Consider the following 19,698-nt stretch of genomic DNA (forward strand, 5'->3'; position numbering starts at 1 on the left):
CAAATGGATTTACTGCAAGTCAAATGACATCAGAAATACTCAGTCTATGGATCTCAACCTCTTCTGCAACATTCACAGAACATTTTGGAGGGAGAGGTATAGCTTGCAGAGGAGATGTCTGCTCTGAAACAATCTTCCTAGCCACATGAAAAAAGTACATCCCTGTCCATTTTCAAACCCAGCTTAGATCTATGGCTGGGAAACAGAAAATGTACCCCAGGATTGCCCCCTGTACTACTATTGGACAGAGGCAGCTTCCAAATGCTTTAATTACATGCACAGACCCCCTCAAATTATCTATGGCATAATCCCAGTTATTCCCACTAGGGGTAATATATAATTATCAACCATGAGATGGGTAAGGTCAATCTATAAACAAATGGGATAGGTTATTTTAAGCACAAAAAGCGAAATTGGTTGGGCTTAAAATGGCTTGCAAGGGCAGCTAGTCTCGTACTTGACTATGAACCTAAGAAAACATGTTAAGACAGCCATGTAGCTGAATGAAATCCATTAGTAGTTTGTTTCTTCTGACACTGCAAATGAAAAGTAGACTGTACACAAAAATGAATCAACGAAGGAATTTGCAACGAGAAACTGCTAGGCAGCAAAATGATAAAGTGTCTTAGAAAATAAATTAAACAGTATGTTAGGAATTATTGAAATCCTATAACAAAAATAAATGAAAACAAAACAATTTGTTTTAGCAAAGCTGACTGTGTGAATGATTCGGTGTATTTATTAACACTAACATGAAAATGTTTCATTTTGTCACTAGAATGCAGAAATTTCTAGATAAGGAACTTGTGATCCAGCTTGGGAATAAGACTTATTTTCCTTTAGCACTAATTTTATAAGAGCCCTAAGCTGAATTCAAGGAAACATAAAAAATTACTGAGAGCCTGTATGGCACAAAAAGATTTCCAGCAGGGGTGGAGAGGAGTAATTCAGATCGTTACAAGTAAATGACATAGGGGGTTGTAGGTGAAAGGACCCCTGAGGACAGTATGTACTTTAACTTTATGGAAGCTGGAGGAGATTACTGAGGTCATATCACACAACAGCCACATGAGTGAGTTTAGTTGGTATGTTTATGAAGATGACGTTTAGGAATAATGCCTTGGATGTGTTCAAACAGGTGCCAGATATGGTATAACAAAGTGAGAAAACTCAGGCACCAGAACAGTAAATAAGATAGCTAATAATAGCTTTTCCAGTACTGCTGTAATTTAGTTAGATGTCATTACTAAAATATGCATAGTTATCCATATAGTGACAAGAAAGTATTGTAGAATGTCTATAAGTAATTAGGAAAAACATGTTCTGTTGCATTGTGCTGTTACCCAGAATACACAAACATCCATAATGCAGAGTATAACTGGAGGATGGATAAATAATAAAATAGCTTTATCTAATTTTCTTAAAAATTGCACACATATACATTAGCAACAGTGATTGGAGATAATGAGGTCATCGATACCCACAGTATAATGCAATTATTTTCCCATGAGATTGTAGTTGTGCATACTACTTTATGTTTCAGTACCATGCATTATATATTTCTTTCATTTGTGTAAATTCTAACCTAACATCTAAGATTCTTACTTCCCAGATGAAACACTGGCTAAAACCAGAAAGTTCTCAGGTTTCTTTAAAACTGACATATGTACTATACTGTTTCTTCTATGACACAATGATATAATAAGATTTATAATCATCTACATAATGATAGTTTAGTGAGTTCAGTATGTAGCTGTTTTCCTTGTCAGCAAAGTGTTACTGTTTTACTAATGATGTGCAGTCCGTGCGTGATTAGACTTTGCCTAATAATACAAACGGACACACACACACACACACACACACACACACACACACACACACACATATATATATATATATATATATATATATATATATATATATGCACACACACACACACACACACACACACACACACATATATATATATATATATATATGCACACACACACACACACAAATGTGTGTGTGTGTGTGTGTGTGTGTGTGTGTGTGTGTGTGTGTATATGCAAAAGTGAAATACATCTTTAAATACATTAAAGAAACTTCACTTACGAAGAAAAGTATCTTCTTCTGGCTGGAAATGAAACTTTAAAGACATTTCTTTTATTTTAGTAGTGTTGTTGATTTCAAACAGTGTAGGGTTGAAGAGCTGCAATGACCAAGAAGAACATCTACATATACTATCCACAAATACGCTCCATGGTTAGTGTAGAGGACTACAGTTAGCTGTTAAAAAGCAAGTCCTCTATAGTCAAGAGTTTGATTCTCTCAAGCTTCATTTACCTATTGTGTGATTAAGCAAGTTGCTTAAGCAGAGCGTTTTCTAAGGAAATCAGACTGGGCTCCTCTGTGGCCTCCTAGACCACATGTTTAGAAACTACCTTGGAAGTTGTGAGCTTGGCATATGCTACAGCTCACCACAGATATGGTGGTGCCTGCCATGTGTTATATTTTGCCTTTTAGAGCTTGGTGAAGTCATCTTGTGCCCCAAACAGAACTTAACTGCAGTCCATGTCTTGTTATTTATAAATACCACCCAGGTTTTCCTGAAAAAAAAGAGTAGCCTTCTCAGAAAAGAAATGTAATACATTTAAAAATAAAATTATATTTTGGTGACTATGATGGTCAAATGTCAGCTCAAGGTGTCATTTTTTTTCCTTACACCATGCAGATGCAATGATAATAAAAGAAAGTGTAAAGCAGTAAAATATATCACAATATGAATTAAGCAAGCATAAATACATAAAGGGAAATGATACAGTGAGACATTTTATGGACTTAAGATGTACAACAGGATTTAAAAAATATCAAGGAAAAATAAAATAGACAAGAAACCACTAGACAGAACAACAAAGAAAAGAGCACTAGCAATGATACAGCAATAACCGTGCTACAGAATGTGGAGTCATCTGCAGACACATGGAGGTAATACACCACTATGTGAACATGACTAGCAATACAACACTGAAGGTTAGCATTATTTCTTGAAAATTCCACATTCTAGCAATCAAAAGGAAAACAAGTTGACTATTAATGCATTAATTTGGGTTTAGTAATGAATATTTATTGTACAGATCACCAAACAAAGAAGGAGCGTTATGCTAAAGTCCCAATTACCAAAACTGATAAATCCAAAGAAAACAACAAAGTAATAGGACACTGCTGAGATAGATCCAGTAAAAAGCACGATTTATTGATGGGATAACCCTTCATCAGACATAGTTTTAATACAATAAAACAGCCATATTTAAAATACATATCATCCAATCATTTCCTATTTTGTAAGGCGGGTTTGATAGGTAGGACATCATTCCGGGGTCTATGTGCTCAATTCTACAATCCATTTGGATTCTGCTAAAGCTGTTCTATGCTTAATGTCCCCCTATCATTCACCCTAACATTAACTATACACCTAAATTTAAAACTATGTGTAGGGTACAGGCTTATGTGTCTATAGAGTGCATTGCTTACATCACAGTTCCTAATGTTACTCAGATGTTGTAAAACCCTAACCTTTAACATATTGTTGGTCATACCAATATAAAACATGCACATTTTGACAATTAGCCATATAGACCAAATTCTTTGTCTTAAAATAAAAAAATCTTACTAATGTCTGGATGTTTAAAATCTGTATCCTCAAAATACCTTGCAATTACCACATGGATAAGTGCCTGCATTCAAATTTATCTCCACCCTCTTATCTAAGTGTACCTCCTTGCATAGTAGGTCTTTTAAGTTCTTATTTCTTCTATAATTAAATCTAGGATATTCACCTACTATGTCTTTCAGTCCGATATCACTAGTTAATATATTCCAATTTTTATCTGGCAAATGTCCTTAGTATTGCTTCCATAGGTGAATAACAAACTAGTTTTTCTTGTTGCTGTCTTCCTGTCCACCCCTATTAATCCTATGCAGCCATGGCTTGTGTCTTGTTTCTCTAAGTTGTTTATTATTGCTCACTATATTTTAATCAATGGTATAACCCCTAACAGCAAGGTGCTGTTCTAATTTGTACAGTTCTTCATCACAATATGCATCCTCAGAACATACCCCCTACCTACCTGACTTTTTATGATATTAGGAAAAATATGTCTGGGATGCATGCTGTCAAAAGACAGCAATGTATTTTGCCAGCAATCCTTCCTGTAGAGTCTCGATGTAAATCCCATATCAGTCTGCTCCACACAGACATCTAAAAAATCAATTTTTGTTTTTGCACTAAAGCTCAAAAATGTGGTAGTCGTATGTAAAAAAGCTAAAACGCTTTCAAAAGTAGGTAAATCCCCATCCCATAAAATAAACACATCGTCTACAAACCTAACATATAGAGTTATATATTTGTACCATTGCTGATTGTTCAAAATCTCTTCCCTCCCCATTTTGACTATATATATTTGCATATGAGTTAGCACAGGGGGGTGCCCATGGCTACCCCCCGTTTGTCTCTCTACTAACGACCCGGTCCCATAAATACCTTGTTATGTTGGACCAAAGAAAGCCAACTTTCCACAATATCTCTCATATGTGCTGTAGCTCCAAGTTCAGTAATAACCTCACCCACTGCTTTGATGCCATAGTCATGTTCAATAACCGTGAACAGGCTGTTGACATCCAATGTAGCCATCAACAGTTTCTTACCCTCAATATGCTCAATCTTAGCTAATTGTTCCAAAAAATGTCCTGTGTCCTTCAATATGTTATTAATCTTCCCTAAATAGGGTTTCAGGACAAATTCTAGCCAAATTGAGGCATTCTCAGTGACCCACCCTCTGCCCGAAACTATAGGCCTGAGTGGTGGATCACTTAATGACTTGGTTTATCTATTCTCAAAAAATCATATGTCTCTTTAGTTATCTTCATTTCACCCAACAGTGTTACTAATTCATTATGCACCTTTTCTATAATAATCCTAACCTGTAAAGGGTTAATCTGTTCATAGGCCCCATCTAAAGACAGTGTTTCCTTCAATTTTTTATCATACCATTCTGTATCTAATATTACTATGGCCCCTCCCTTGTCCGCTGTTTTTATTGTTATCTCCTTATTATTCATCAAGCCTTGAAGTGCCATTTTTTGTGTCATCGTCAAATTACCAAACCAAACTACCCCTATACCAAACTACTAGGAGTCTCCATAGATAACAAACTCAAATTTGATATTCATATTAACCAGACCATTAAAACCATTAACAAAAAACTAGGATCATTATACCGGATCAAATCATTTCTAACTCCTATAGCAAAAGTGACACTGGCCCGCTCACATCTTCTCTCCACCCTCCTGTATGCCTCTCCTATGCTTACTAACCTCAACACATCTGAACTAAATAAACTAGCACGCTGCTATAATCATATTGCTAGATTTGCCACAGGAATGCCTTACAGAACACATCACTGTATTAACCTAAGAAACCTAGATTGGATTGAATACCTAACCTTCTAAAACAGACCCAACTTATAGAAGCATTTAAAATCCTGAACCAACCTGAAAACTCAAACAAACTCCTAGTTCAAACAATCAAAGCCAACAACACTCTTTACCAATACCATTGGAAAATATGGAATTCCCTCCTCCTAACCTCTCCTGTATCTCCTCTTTAAATTCTTTCAAAAAAAAATTACATCTCCATTTAAGGACAAACTGGCTCTGTCAGTGCTCCAATCCTGAGTAATCCTTTCTCCTTTTTGCATAGATCTTCTCCCATGGCCCCCCCCCCCTATTTTACTTTTTTCTCATCTCCTCTTAACTAAAGAAGTTTAGTGCTCAATAGGATAATTAGTACACTGGAAACTGTGTTGATTTTTTGCATACTCATTATTGTATAATATTTTTACACTTTTAATGTTTATTTTTTAGTATAATTAACACCTTACTGTATCTCTTCTTTTGTATGAGTGTAATCATGTTTTTTGTATTTTTTTCTTTTGTATGATCTTTATGTATTAATTACTGTCAATGTGGAGCTTTTCTCCCCGGGCCTCCGCTGAAAATGGACATGTAATCCAGACGGACTATCCCGGTCAACAAATGTAAAATAAATAAATAAATAAAAATAAATTATAATACCTACTGGTGTTCTTACTATCAAAGTATTTGAATAGGTCCTTTTCACACCCATTCATAAATAAATTAAGAGAGGGTGTAAGGTTAGGAACAAAACTGCTAGGTTTTCTTAGTTCCATTCTATCTCCTACTTGATTATCATACATCAATTTGAGTGCAACACCTCTGCAAAACAATAATAAATCAAAAATAACATCACTATATGTACATTCCTTACTTGGCACAAAAGTTAGCCCCTTATTAAGAACTTGTAATTCATCTGTATTTAACAGAAATTTGGACAAATTATATACAATACCATTAGAAGCACCATCAGTCATTGTAAGGTTTTCCTGCATTTGTCCGCATTTCTGTCCTCGCTCAATGATCTTTTCCCAGCACCCTTCTTTCTTACTGGTGCTGGGAGGGTTCCCAAAAAATGCAACACTCCCTGGTTGGTCTTAGGGCGAGCCCCTAGATCTTGGTTATGCTCTGTACTAGTATCCGGCATTGCAACGATATTGCAGGCAGCCGAAATATTAGATGGTGTGGAGGTAGCGTTTGCTGGACAAGGAAAGACTGCCTCTCTTTCCACATTCAATATTGTGAGGTCATGGGAATGGCCATTAAGCCTTCTGAAGTCAGGGTACTAAGATGCTGCTCAGTCTGCTGTTGCCTCTCTCGTTGCACTCAGAGCAATTTCTCCTCATTGCCAGAGGTACGGTGTTGATGAAAATCTCTTTACGGTTACTGGGTCGTGTTGATTGCGATCTTCCCTGCATTACTTCCCACTTCTTCCGTTGATGGCCTCTGATGGTGTGTCTGTTGTTCTACCTATGCTGTTTGAATCTCTCAAGCGAAGAGATTGCCATTTAATGAAATCGAATAATCCCTCTTTATTTTGCTGAGCTTAATTTCAGCTTCTTTGACCAAAGTCTGTTGGACAGTAATGAGTCTATCTTTGTACCTAGCATCTGGAAAATCCAATGCAAGTCTATTATATAGTGCAGATACCTCATGTTTCAAAGAACCAAGCTCTGATGCAAAGAATTGTATCAGCAACCTCATGTATTCCATGCTAGTATTTAAATTAAGCGCTTGCCATTTTGCCAAAAGCTCAGGGTATCTATCACCCTGAGCCGGCATGCACAGTATCCTTATTCCTCTAGGGACTATTCCGTAGCTGATGCAGGCTTCCAAATGAAAAGCTTGCCATTGCAAGCGCTGCATTCTCCCAGCTTTAAAATTCCAGTCTCTCAACAAGTCTTCAAAGGTTCTATCAACCGCTACAGGAACGATGTTTCCTGGTAAGCCTTCCTTCTGAACAATAAAGCCCAAATTAAGGAGCGGGTTACCTTGTTTAACAGTCACTTTTTCATGATTGCCATAGAGTATCTCACCCGGAGTCATGTTTAGAGGTTCAGTAACAAAGTCTCTTTCAGTATTCTCAGCTGGCATAACATTCTCAACAAAATCAAATAAATCACCAAACAAAGAAGGAGCGTTATGCTAAAGTCCCAATTACCAAAACTGATAAATCCAAAGAAAACAACAAAGTAATAGGACACTGCTGAGATAGATCCAGTAAAAAGCACGATTTATTGATGTAAGCGATAACCCTTCATCAGACATAGTTTTAATACAATAAAAACAGCCATATTTAAAATACATATCATCCAATCATTTACTTACAAATACCCGCCTATTTTGTAAGGCGGGTTTGATAGGTAGGACATCATTAAGGCCCGGGGGTCTATGTGCTCTCAATTCTACAATCCATTTGGATTGGACAAAATAGGCGAGACTCTACAGGAAGGATTGCTGGCAAAATACATTGCTGTCTTTTGACAGCATGCATCCCAGACATATTTTTCCTAATATCATAAAAAGTCAGGTAGGTAGGATTTCCAGGGCATGTTCTGAGGATGCATATTGTGATGAAGAACTGTACAAATTAGAACAGCACCTTGCTGTTAGGGGTTATGGGAAACCATTGATTAAAAATATAGTGAGCAATAATAAACAACTTAGAGAAACAAGACACAAGCCATGGCTGCATAGGATTAATAGGGGTGGACAGGAAGTTATTGTGCCCAACAGCAACAAAGAAAGAAAAACTAGTTTGTTATTCACCTATGGAAGCAATACTAAGGACATTTGCCAGATAGTACGGAAAAATTGGAATATATTAACTAGTGATATCGGACTGAAAGACATAGTAGGTGAATATCCTAGATTTAATTATAGAAGAAATAAGAACTTAAAAGACCTACTATGCAAGGAGGTACACTTAGATAAGAGGGTGGAGATAAATTTGAATGCAGGCACTTATCCATGTGGTAATTGCAAGGCCTGCACGCATATTTTGAGGGATACAGATTTTAAACATCCAGACATTAGTAAGATTTTTTTATTTTAAGGGGAGGGCAACGTGTAGGACAAAGAATTTGGTCTATATGGCTAATTGTCAAAAATGTGCATGTTTTTATATTGGTATGACCAACAATATGTTAAAGGTTAGGGTTTTACAACATCTGAGTAACATTAGGAACTGTGATGTAAGCAATGCACTCTATAGACACATAAGCCTGTACCCTACACATAGTTTTAAATTTAGGTGTATAGTTAATGTTAGGGTGAATGATAGGGGGGGGACATTAAGCATAGAACAGCTTTAGCAGAATCCAAATGGATTGTAGAATTGAGAGCACATAGACCCCCGGGCCTTAATGATGTCCTACCTATCAAACCCGCCTTACAAAATAGGCGGGTATTTGTAAGTAAATGATTGGATGATATGTATTTTAAATATGGCTGTTTTTATTGTATTAAAACTATGTCTGATGAAGGGTTATCCCGAAAGCGCTTACATCAATAAATCGTGCTTTTTACTGGATCTATCTCAGTTGTTTTATTGTACAGATCCTCAGCATGACTGATGCATATCCATCTGAATGCATAACTTTGACACTGTTCAACAATTTGAAGCCTTGTCTATATATATACCCTCTATTAACTTGTACATCAAACCAGTTCTGTACGTCACCATTTGTTGCAGAAGAATGTATATATCCACCCATAAGGCCCTCTCAGATAACACCTCTGGATCATTACGATTGATATTTTATTTATTTAGTCTTTGCTGACCACAATAGTCCCACTAGGACAGTGTCCTTTTTTCAGAGAGGACCCAAAGTGGTGTAAAGTCTGGTCAGGGCACCAGGGGACTTCCATTACTTTTTTTTCTATAAGTGCCATGAGATCTTTTACATCCCTTGAGCTACCACCAAGTCAGGCAGATATGACCTTCTGAAGGATGAAGAGTATAGCACCACCACCCCAGTACTGCACCGCAATATCAGTATTAGAAAATTACTCCAACTGACTAGTGTGGAAATAAAGTGTGAAACCTGTTGAGCCAGCTGTAAGAAACTTGTGAGGAGTCATTCCCTTATTAATATCCACTGCATTATTTACAACTCTCACACTTTATGGTAAGTTATGAAACTAATGCAAATATTTATTCCATACAAAGACAGCACTCCATTCATGTCATGCTAACATTCTTCATGTTACTCCTGGCCATAGTCAGGTTGACAGGACCATTCACATTCATATACACTCTGTCTTTGTGGTGCTGGAATGATGGTGAGACAATTGACTTCCACTAACATTTTACATATTCTTTATGAGTGTCAACAACAATCTCATTTGATCTCTCTACTTTAGCAGAAGTGGCACTACACCTATCCTGCAAAGGCTAACTCTTTGCTAAAGAGAACATCGTCACTCCATCCCTTCTACAATGCCTCTTCCAAATGTGACCAAAACATTGTCAAAACTTTACAGGAACCAGAATATTTGATGGTGGGTATTGTGCACCTTTCTTGCATCATTAACATTCAAGTGCCATGTTAACGTACAAACATGCCAGCCTATATGGGGGTATTAGAATAAAGATACATCATCTCTTACCTATAAATAGACCAATGACTTGAACCCCACCTATCCTCAAACATCTCTAATATATGTAATCTGGCTTCATTTCCAAGTTTCTATTTAGTTTGGGTTTCCACACCTGACAAAAGGGAGTTTGTCAAAACCATGAATATGCCACCATTTTGAAACCAACCTAGATATTAATCACTCAGCTAAAATTACCCCCCCCCCCGTAACTTACTGCACACTTAATCTTCTCATTAGAATCTGACAAGCCTCCTTAATTTGTCCATAGTAACTGCCTAAGTTGCAAATATCTGTAAAAATCCTCTAGAGGTTAATGAGCTTCCTAAAGTTATGTATACCTGTATTTATTTAGTTGCTAATTTGTTTGTTGCTATTTGTTAATTAGCATAATTGGACTGAGTGCAAAAGAGCCAATTATCTGTGGCGAAATGGGGAAAATATTCCAGACAAGGTACTATAATATAAAACCTATTAGTGATGATTCAAACAGAAATTAAAAGGGAAAATGGAGTTAAAATATACATTTCAGTAAACAGAGAAACATGTTTGTATGGTTTTCTGTTACATTAACAGCAATCACTGGGGTTTACAAAAGAAAAATGAAGAAAATAGTAGAATATTTATTACTCGAAGTGATCCAAGCAGCAAAAAACGTTTATGGAGTAGTAAGAGAACTGGGTGGAACACGAGATGCAAGGAAAACGACTGTTGTGATAGTAAACTAGAAGTAAAATAAATATTATTCTAGATAATCTCAATAGTAAGTCTGAGTATCAGAAGCAATTCATATAGTTTTGACAACATTTTGTATTAGGTTCTACCTTGATGTCAGGTGGAACAGAGTACCCCAGACTGAGTTTAATAATCAGCATGGCAGACACTGGGTTTTTTATCGAAGGTTCTAACATGAAAAGCTTGGAATGATTTCAACCTCTTGTGTTAAATAGCTGATGCCCATTCCTGAGGCCTTGACTCTACCAGTCCTTCCATATACTCTAACTGAGGTACATGCCTAGACAGAAATTCTTTGGACAATGGTAAGGTGAGAAAGAAGGCTTCAATTCTTGGGTATAATCTAAGTCCCAACACAGCCTCACTAATAGTTTTAGTGGACTTACTCTTATACTCAGTGTCACTGCTTTAATTACATTTTCTACAAGGAAGTCTTGACACCAGAAAGAAAGTACGGAAAAAAGATCTTTTTACCACGTTCTAGGGCATCTATGTGTTCTCCTATTCTCCCTCTCCCAGCAAAGCCAAATATTCAACTGTACTGTCATGGTATATTTTGCAATGCTGAGTACCTTAAACCACAAATCTTCACAGATCCAAATCAGTAACTCCTAGAATGAACTTCATATGGTCACCAGCCAAAGCCCAGCAGTACTCTATACCAGTAATTCCTTTTTTCCAGGCCTGCAACTTTCTCATTTCAATAGACATAAAGTTATTTTGGAAATAATAATATCCATACCCTCAAACTCCTTTTCTCAAGAGCAATAAACAACTGTTTCCACTTAATGACATATTCCTTGGATTCTTGAGGACACCACAAAAAGCTACCTCTTTGAGTTATATCTTTGATTTGGCAATCTTTATATTCAGATATACAAATGTGGTTACATCCCATTCTGCAGAAATATTAACTTAGCCAAAGAAAATGGTTTATAGTCAAAACAAAGTACTGCTCTTTTATCTATTGACTTGATATCCTGCCACATATAGAAACATATCTATCAATTTCTATAACATAGGCAGGGATGCTTTGTGCGTTCCAAAAAAGACCAATAAGTCACCTGCAAACAAAATCACTTTATGCTTCATTCCAACACTTATCTTCCCTTCATGTCCATATTCATTCTAACTGACACCAACAGAGGCTAAATTAACAATAGGTGATAGACGTCATTCTACACTATACAATGCTCTATCTTGCTAATCTATTATGCTGTACATGTTTTTGTTACCCCTATTCTGGAACAGGCTCCTTATCCATGTGAAGCAGAGCTCCTCCCTAACCCAATTCAAGTGCAACTTGGACAACTGGATGGGGAACAGGAAATTCATCCCTGGTTTGGTACCTATGTCTCTAATGAACACAAGCAGCCTGTAAATGGTTCATCTCTCAGGCCTCTGCTTGTAAATATTTCATATCACAAGCCCTGCTTACACTTATCAAGGGTACCAGAACTTAGAGATTTGGGATACATGGCTTAGCTTAAAAAGACCCTCGTGGTTGTTAGCCTTGTAAACACCTATGAACCTATCTTGACTAGGCCTGAAATGCACTGAACAAGTTTTACTACTCGAGAGGCCTATCATAAAAACTCTGAATATTCCAGATCAATTCAAGTAAAAAAAACATATTAACATAACACTACAGATAAGTAGTTCAACCTTGAATTGTCAAATGATTTTTTTGGCATACACCATGAGGAACAAGACAGACCTTCCCAAACCGAAGCATACTGTGCCAAACACCTGGCCCTATTATTGGCATAATTCATTTCACTACCCTTAATAAAATCACATTGATCATTCTGAACCAGTTTGTCCAACATTTTCTGGAGACACTCCATTCAAATCCCCATATAAATATTATAATCTAAATTAAAGAGTGTAATCGGATGGTATGATCCTGTTTTTTACTTTACTTTACCAGGTTTCATAAAGCACTGAATTATCCAATGATGTCAGTAGGAGGGGGAGTGCTTTATCTATCAAATTGCCCTTAACTTACCAGAACAAGACATCTTAGAATTAACTCTGCCAAAAAGCCCTCAACCTTTCTCTCAGAGTCCTTCAGTGTTTTACACGATTCCTGTAAATATCTATAAAAGGCCATAAGAATTTCTTTCCTATCAATTATTATATTTCCTGACTATAATTTAATATCTGAACTCCTGTTCTGTATTTGATTAGTCTTCAGTCTAAAACACAGGTTTTTAGCATTGTTAGCAGCCCATGCAATGCCTATCTAAATTTTTACACTACATCTTAGTGTATCTCAGCATAAGGTTTTGAAACTCTTACAATAACCTCAGGCACTCCTCCCCTCTACATCAGCCAAATTTTTACTCCTCTCCCTCCAACTCCTTTAGCATACCCTGTTTTTCCAACAAGCTAGTTTCCCAATGTAGGAACTCTCAGCTTCAAGTGAAGATACCCTTCAACATATTCCACATGATGTTCAGTGAGGGATCCCTCCTTAGATTTAAATCTGTCACCCTCATAACCCTGGGATAAATCTTTCAAAAATGGCTTCATTGTATCTTCCCAGTGGCGGGGGATCCTTTGCTAAAAAAATGAGCATCGGGGTGAATGGTCTGCAAAAACAGCTGTTCTTGCAAAGGCACTGACCAGTAGATCCTCTGAATTCTGGAATGCATCTTGTATCTGAATACTTAGTGATGATTGAACCACCATCTAGCAAGCACCCCTTGATCTAAAATCACTCCCATGGCCTTAGCTAATAGTGTCAGCTGAAGCTACTCATTGCCTGTATGTCTTATGGTCCTGAAATGTAGCTAAAAGCACTACCAATAGAATTTGCCCATCATCCAATTTAAAAAAAGTATATGAGGAGAGGTCTCACTTTCCAAGCTGATGAACCCGGTAGCAAAAAAATAATAATAAATAATAAGTAAAACATGTTTGATTCAGTCAATGCCATCCTGTAGAACCTCTGTTTCATCCCTGCCTGGCAACCTGAGCCATCAACCCATTGTTTCATAGCAGCAAAATTACAAAATTCAAACCTTTTCATACCAAAATCACCACCGTGCATGATTTCCCTACCATGTAATAATCATTTACAGAAAAATTATACCCAACTCTGAACAAATTAGCATGTTCATATCCTATCAACTATGTCTCCTGTAATAAAATTAAGTCCACCTGCTAATTTCTTACAAAGTGAAGATAATTAATTATTTTAAATAGATTGTGAAGTTGGTTTATGCTACTTGAGCAGATATACATTGAAATAAATAAATAGCTATATATTATATCTATGTAGACATACATATTATACTTACTGCAAGCAATGACCACCGTCTTGTATACATATACACAATTTGCACATCATTAGCAGCATTGGTTTATAATATCTGATCTCCGTACGAAACCTGTTTTCTCCTCCTCCGAAAACAGTTTAACCCAAAAAACACCAACTAAAACTAGACTAGCTCTTAGAACAAGAAAGACAACTTTGAAATAACCATACATAAAATTTTAACAAGACTGCTTGCAATATAGTGGTTGACCTCTAAAGTGGGTGGTATATAATCATACCTTCTGTGTGTAAGCAAGAAAGATAGTTCTTTATCAGCCAGGGTTTGCACTACCCATTCCTGTAGTATCATTCCTGTAGGAATTCCAATTGGAAAATTTCTGAGGACTCCCTGCCCCACCTCTGAAATCCCTAATAAATTAAATAATAATACTTTGGGAAGAAGTGAATCAACTGATTCTAAGATTATATGCTATAGGCCTTAATAACCATGTAGGCATGTCTTTATAAATGCCCATATTCTTTCAGCATCCAGGCCTTCCAATGCCACATTTATACATTGCCCTTGTCCCTTTCAGGAAACAAAATCCATGGTGAGTCCTGTATCCATTACCTGCTATGACCCCAAAAGCTCTCTATTCAGTCCTTGTATTTTTAGCGGCTTGCAGCTTCATCAGAGCAGAGCGCACTAATAGTTTATGCACAATCTTCACAGTCCCAATTATGGCTATAGTATACACACTATCCAACAAATCCAATGATCTCAAACCCGCCCTTAAAGTTTCTTGTTCTGTTAGCTATTTAAGTTTGGCATTCACCAATACCTGCCACAATATCTAATCCTCACTTTTCTCCTTTATCTAAAAGGATAGTCAGATTTGTATAAACTATTTTAGATGGTCAAGCAGTTTCTTTGACTAGTCATAATCAAAGAAAGTCCTGGCCTTATTATCATACAGAAGTCCACCTGATTAGGTAGCATACAGTACAGTACAGCCTTTTTGATGAAATGATAAAAATTGCACCATCACAGAATGAGGCTTTTTATTCTGAGCTATGGGCTTATGCCTTAGTGCTTGATGTATAGTTTCTATTTTAAGTGCCTCAAAGTACTTGTCCATAAGCACTGGGATCCCCTTCCCTGTTTCCAGTAGAAAGGAACTTTCTTCTTTGCCTACAGTTTCTCTGGCAGGTCATAAACATGAAGATTCAGATCTATCTTATTCATCTGAGGTGTTCCATGTCTGTATGCAGATGACTCAAAAATGGGTAAACCGATTACATGTGTTACAGACAGGGCATGTCTGCAAAAGAACTTGACTGAATTGACCATTTGGGCAGAGGAGAATAATATGTTGATAAACATATGGAAAACTAAGGATATGAGATTTGGGAAGCATAAATTAAAATGTGAATACTTTAAACAGCACCCAGTGATTGAAACTGCAGAATTGTTTAAGGACCTGGGTATAAGGGTAGATCCATCTTTGAGCTTTTCTAATCATATCAACCAATTGGCTGATGATAGTTTGTATAAAAAAATCCATAAAGTCTAAGAAATCAGAAATGATGAAGCCATTGTTTGTTAGTTACATTAGACCCAAACCTGAGTATATTTGTATAAAAATCTTTATAAAGGCTAGAAAATCAGAAATGATGAAGTCATTGTTTGTTAGTTACATTAGACCCAAACCTGAGTATATTTGTATAAAAAGCTTTATAAAGTCGAGAAAATCAGAAATGATGAAGTCATTGTTTGTTAGTTACATTACACCCAAACCTGAGTATATTTGTATAAAAAGCTTTATAAAGTCTAGGAAATCAGAACTGATGAAGTCATTGTTTGTTAGTTACATTACACCCAAACCTGAGTATTTTTGTATAAAAAGCTTTATAAAGTCTAGAAAATCAGAAATAATAAAGTCATTGTTTGTTAGTTACATTAGACCAAAACCTGATTACATTTGTATAAAAAGCTTTATAAAGTCTAGGAAATCAGAAATGATGAAGTCATTGTTTGTTAGTTACATTAGACCCAACCTTGAGTATATTTGTATAAAAATCTTTATAAAGTCTAGGAAATCAGAAATGATGAAGTCATTGTTTGTTAGTTACATAGACCCAAACTTGAGTATATTTGTATAAAAAGATTTATAAAGTCTAGGAAATCAGAAATGATGAAGTCATTGTTTGTAAGTTACATTAGACCCAAACTTGAGTATATTAGTATAAAAAGATTTATAAAGTCTAGATAATCAGAAGTGATGAAGTCATTGTTTGTTAGTTACATAGACCCAAACTTGAGTATATTAGTATAAAAAGATTTATAAAGTCTAGGAAATCAGAAGTGATGAAGTAATTGTTTGTTAGTTACATAGACCCAAACTTGAGTATATTTGTATAAAAAGATTTATAAAGTCTAGGAAATCAGAAATGATGAAGTCATTGTTTGTTAGTTACATAGACCCAAACTTGAGTATATTTGTATAAAAAAAATTTATAAAGTCTAGATAATCAGAAGTGATGAAGTCATTGTTTGTTAGTTACATAGACCCAAACTTGAGTATATTTGTATAAAAAGATTTATAAAGTCTAGGAAATCAGAAGTGATGAAGTAATTGTTTTGTAGTTACATTAGACCTAAACTTGAGTATATTTGTATAAAAAGATTTATAAAGTCTAGATAATCAGAAGTGATGAAGTCATTGTTTGTTAGTTACATAGACCCAAACTTGAATATATTTGTATAAAAAGATTTATAAAATCTAGGAAATCAGAAGTGATGAAGTCATTGTTTGTTAGTTACATAGACCCAAACTTGAGTATATTTGTATAAAAAGATTTATAAAGTCTAGATAATCAGAAGTGATGAAGTCATTGTTTGTTAGTTACATAGACCCAAACTTGAGTATATTTGTATAAAAAGATTTATAAAATCTAGGAAATCAGAAGTGATGAAGTCATTGTTTGTTAGTTACATAGACCCAAACTTGAGTATATTTGTATAAAAAGATTTATAAAGTCTAGATAATCAGAAGTGATGAAGTCATTGTTTGTTAGTTACATAGACCCAAACTTGAGTATATTTGTATAAAAAGATTTATAAAATCTAGGAAATCAGAAGTGATGAAGTCATTGTTTGTTAGTTACATAGACCCAAACTTGAGTATATTTGTATAAAAAGATTTATAAAGTCTAGATAATCAGAAGTGATGAAGTCATTGTTTGTTAGTTACATAGACCCAAACTTGAGTATGGAAAAACAATGTGAACACCTTATAAGAAAATAAGCACAAATAAATTGGAAAGAGTGCGATGGAAATATACTAAGAGCATCCATAGATGTAAAAATTTCAAGTTATTATGAAAGACTAAAATATCTGAACTTGTACATTGCCTCATATAGATATTTAACAGGAGACCTTATCCGGGTATGTAGGGCATTTCGAGACAACTACCTCTGGGAATGTTTGGGGTTATCAAAAAGTACTAGAGAATCATCAGATAACCTATGTAGAAGATTCTATAGGAATGAGAAGTGTACTAATGGGTTCTCTGACAGAGTAGCTGATGCATGGAACAGACTACCAAATTATATTAAAACAAACACTAGTTTAGATATTTTTAGGAACAGCCTATTATGGGAACAAGTGTTTTGGTATATCAGCAGACTAGAACGGCATTATTACCAATGTTTGTAATATTTGTATGTAAGTATGTAAGAATGGAGCACCTTGCCCCTAGTCTCACTATTATACAGCTTTAGCAGTAGGTATTATTTTATAGTTATTCTGTCACCATTTCCATTTCTTGCAAATGGAACCTCTGATGTGATACAGCTTTCTCTACTGACAACAGCTTTGTTTCCTGTGGGTCCTCATTTCCTAACATTTCCCTCAGACACTGGAATGTCATGCCCTTAACCATCAGCAGACTTGTGCAGTTTCAGTATTTCCTGGTTCTTCTATTGCAAGACATCCTGGTAACTTTCTCAGAATGTTTCTACAGTGCTGACTCTCATATCTTCCCTGGCATCCTGCACACAGTCATGGCACACTTTTTGTGCAAATGGCACACATATATGGTTGTCTACTTGCCTTCCTCTTTAGTCATATGGGATGTATTGGCTATACTGTAAATACAATCGGGCTGCCAAATCTCTCCTGTTCCAATTAAATTGACTGACGTTATGTGGGAATCTAGAACCTGTTGTTTACACATCATCCACCATACTGGAAGCCATTGATGTATTAAGTTGATGACTGTTACCTTAATAAATGCCAATGATGGCTGGCATGCTTACTTGCAGACACATTTATACCATAAGAAGAATATGCTTGGTCACTCTGCTGGCTGTAAAGATACCTGTAGTAGACTTAGATTTAACTGCACTTCCCAGAAAATCTGAGAGCTAGAACTGGCTGGACAAAGTCTGCAGTGGTGGACAGAATCTCTCTAAAATGCATTGCTTCTTTCATAGCTTACTGCTACTTCTCCAACCACATGTTATGTGCACTGTCTTACTGCAGTGATGTCAGTGCGTGCACTGTCTTACTGCAGTAATACGTACACTATCTTACTGCAGTGATGTCAGTATCTGCACTGTCTTGCTGCAATAGTGTCAGTACGTGCACTGTCTTACTGCAGTAATACGTGCACTGTCTTACTGCAGTGATGTCAGTATCTGCACTGTCTTACTGCAGTAATACGTACACTATCTTACTGCAGTGATGTCAGTATCTGCACTGTCTTGCTGCGGTAGTGTAAGTACGTGCACTGTCTTACTGCAGTAATACGTGCACTGTCAGTGCAGTGATGTCAGTATCTGCACTGCCTTACTGCAATAATGTCAGTTAATAATACTCATGTTAACCAATGTATTTGAAGAGATGCTGGCAGGTAGTGATGTTTAAAAAGTATGTAAGGTATATAAACTAGACAGGTAAAGCATGTTAAAATGAGCATAAGCCTTTTCTTTTTAGTTTAACATGGATGTTAGTGTTTTAGATATGGCGACATTTTTGTCTGGAAAGAAGGCTGCACTGGCTATACAGGAATCTGTAAACATGAAATCATACTTTTCAGTCATTATTATTTATACATAGTGCTTTGATTGTTGCCTTTCAGATTTAACCATAGTTTTCATAGATTTACCAGTTTTATTTATAAAGTTATTCTTTTTAAGTGTATGTATATAACAATATATTGCTTAACTAAGCATATAAAAATATTTCTTATCACTAACTACATGGTGTCTAATATGTAAAGACAAATACGAAAGAGTTGTCCACACTGTATGACTGAGTTCAAAGGCTGCTTTGTCTATAAAATAGAACAAAACAAAATGTCTGAAAGTTTATCTTTATTGCTAACGCAAAAAATATAAGCTTCAGCTCTGGTGCTGGAGGAGGTGGGGAAGAAGGGGTAGAAATGAGCAGCCCTTCAAGCTCATCCACTCCAGAGGAAGGGAAGGAGTTCTATCTGTGATAAATACACATCCCTGGTGACTGGAATCTGCTGTAATTGTGGCACTGATTGCCAGAAAAATTACAGTATCTGAGGGGATGGAGAAAGTTGCCTTTGTTTGCAGTGTTGTGCATTATGTCACTAGCTACACACAGTTAGGACAT

General features: G+C 36.0%; 1 protein-coding gene across 2 annotated transcripts in view; it reads left to right on the top strand.

Moving 5' to 3' along the window:
- Window positions 1-19,698, top strand: part of LOC122812957 (probable G-protein coupled receptor 142) — a 309,644-nt gene that overhangs the window by 285,404 nt on the left and 4,542 nt on the right. The window lies entirely within an intron of this gene.

The sequence above is a fragment of the Protopterus annectens genome, chromosome 10.part0 (genome assembly GCF_019279795.1).
Source record: "Protopterus annectens isolate FY-2018-M chromosome 10.part0, PAN1.0, whole genome shotgun sequence".
NCBI lineage: Eukaryota > Metazoa > Chordata > Ceratodontiformes > Protopteridae > Protopterus > Protopterus annectens.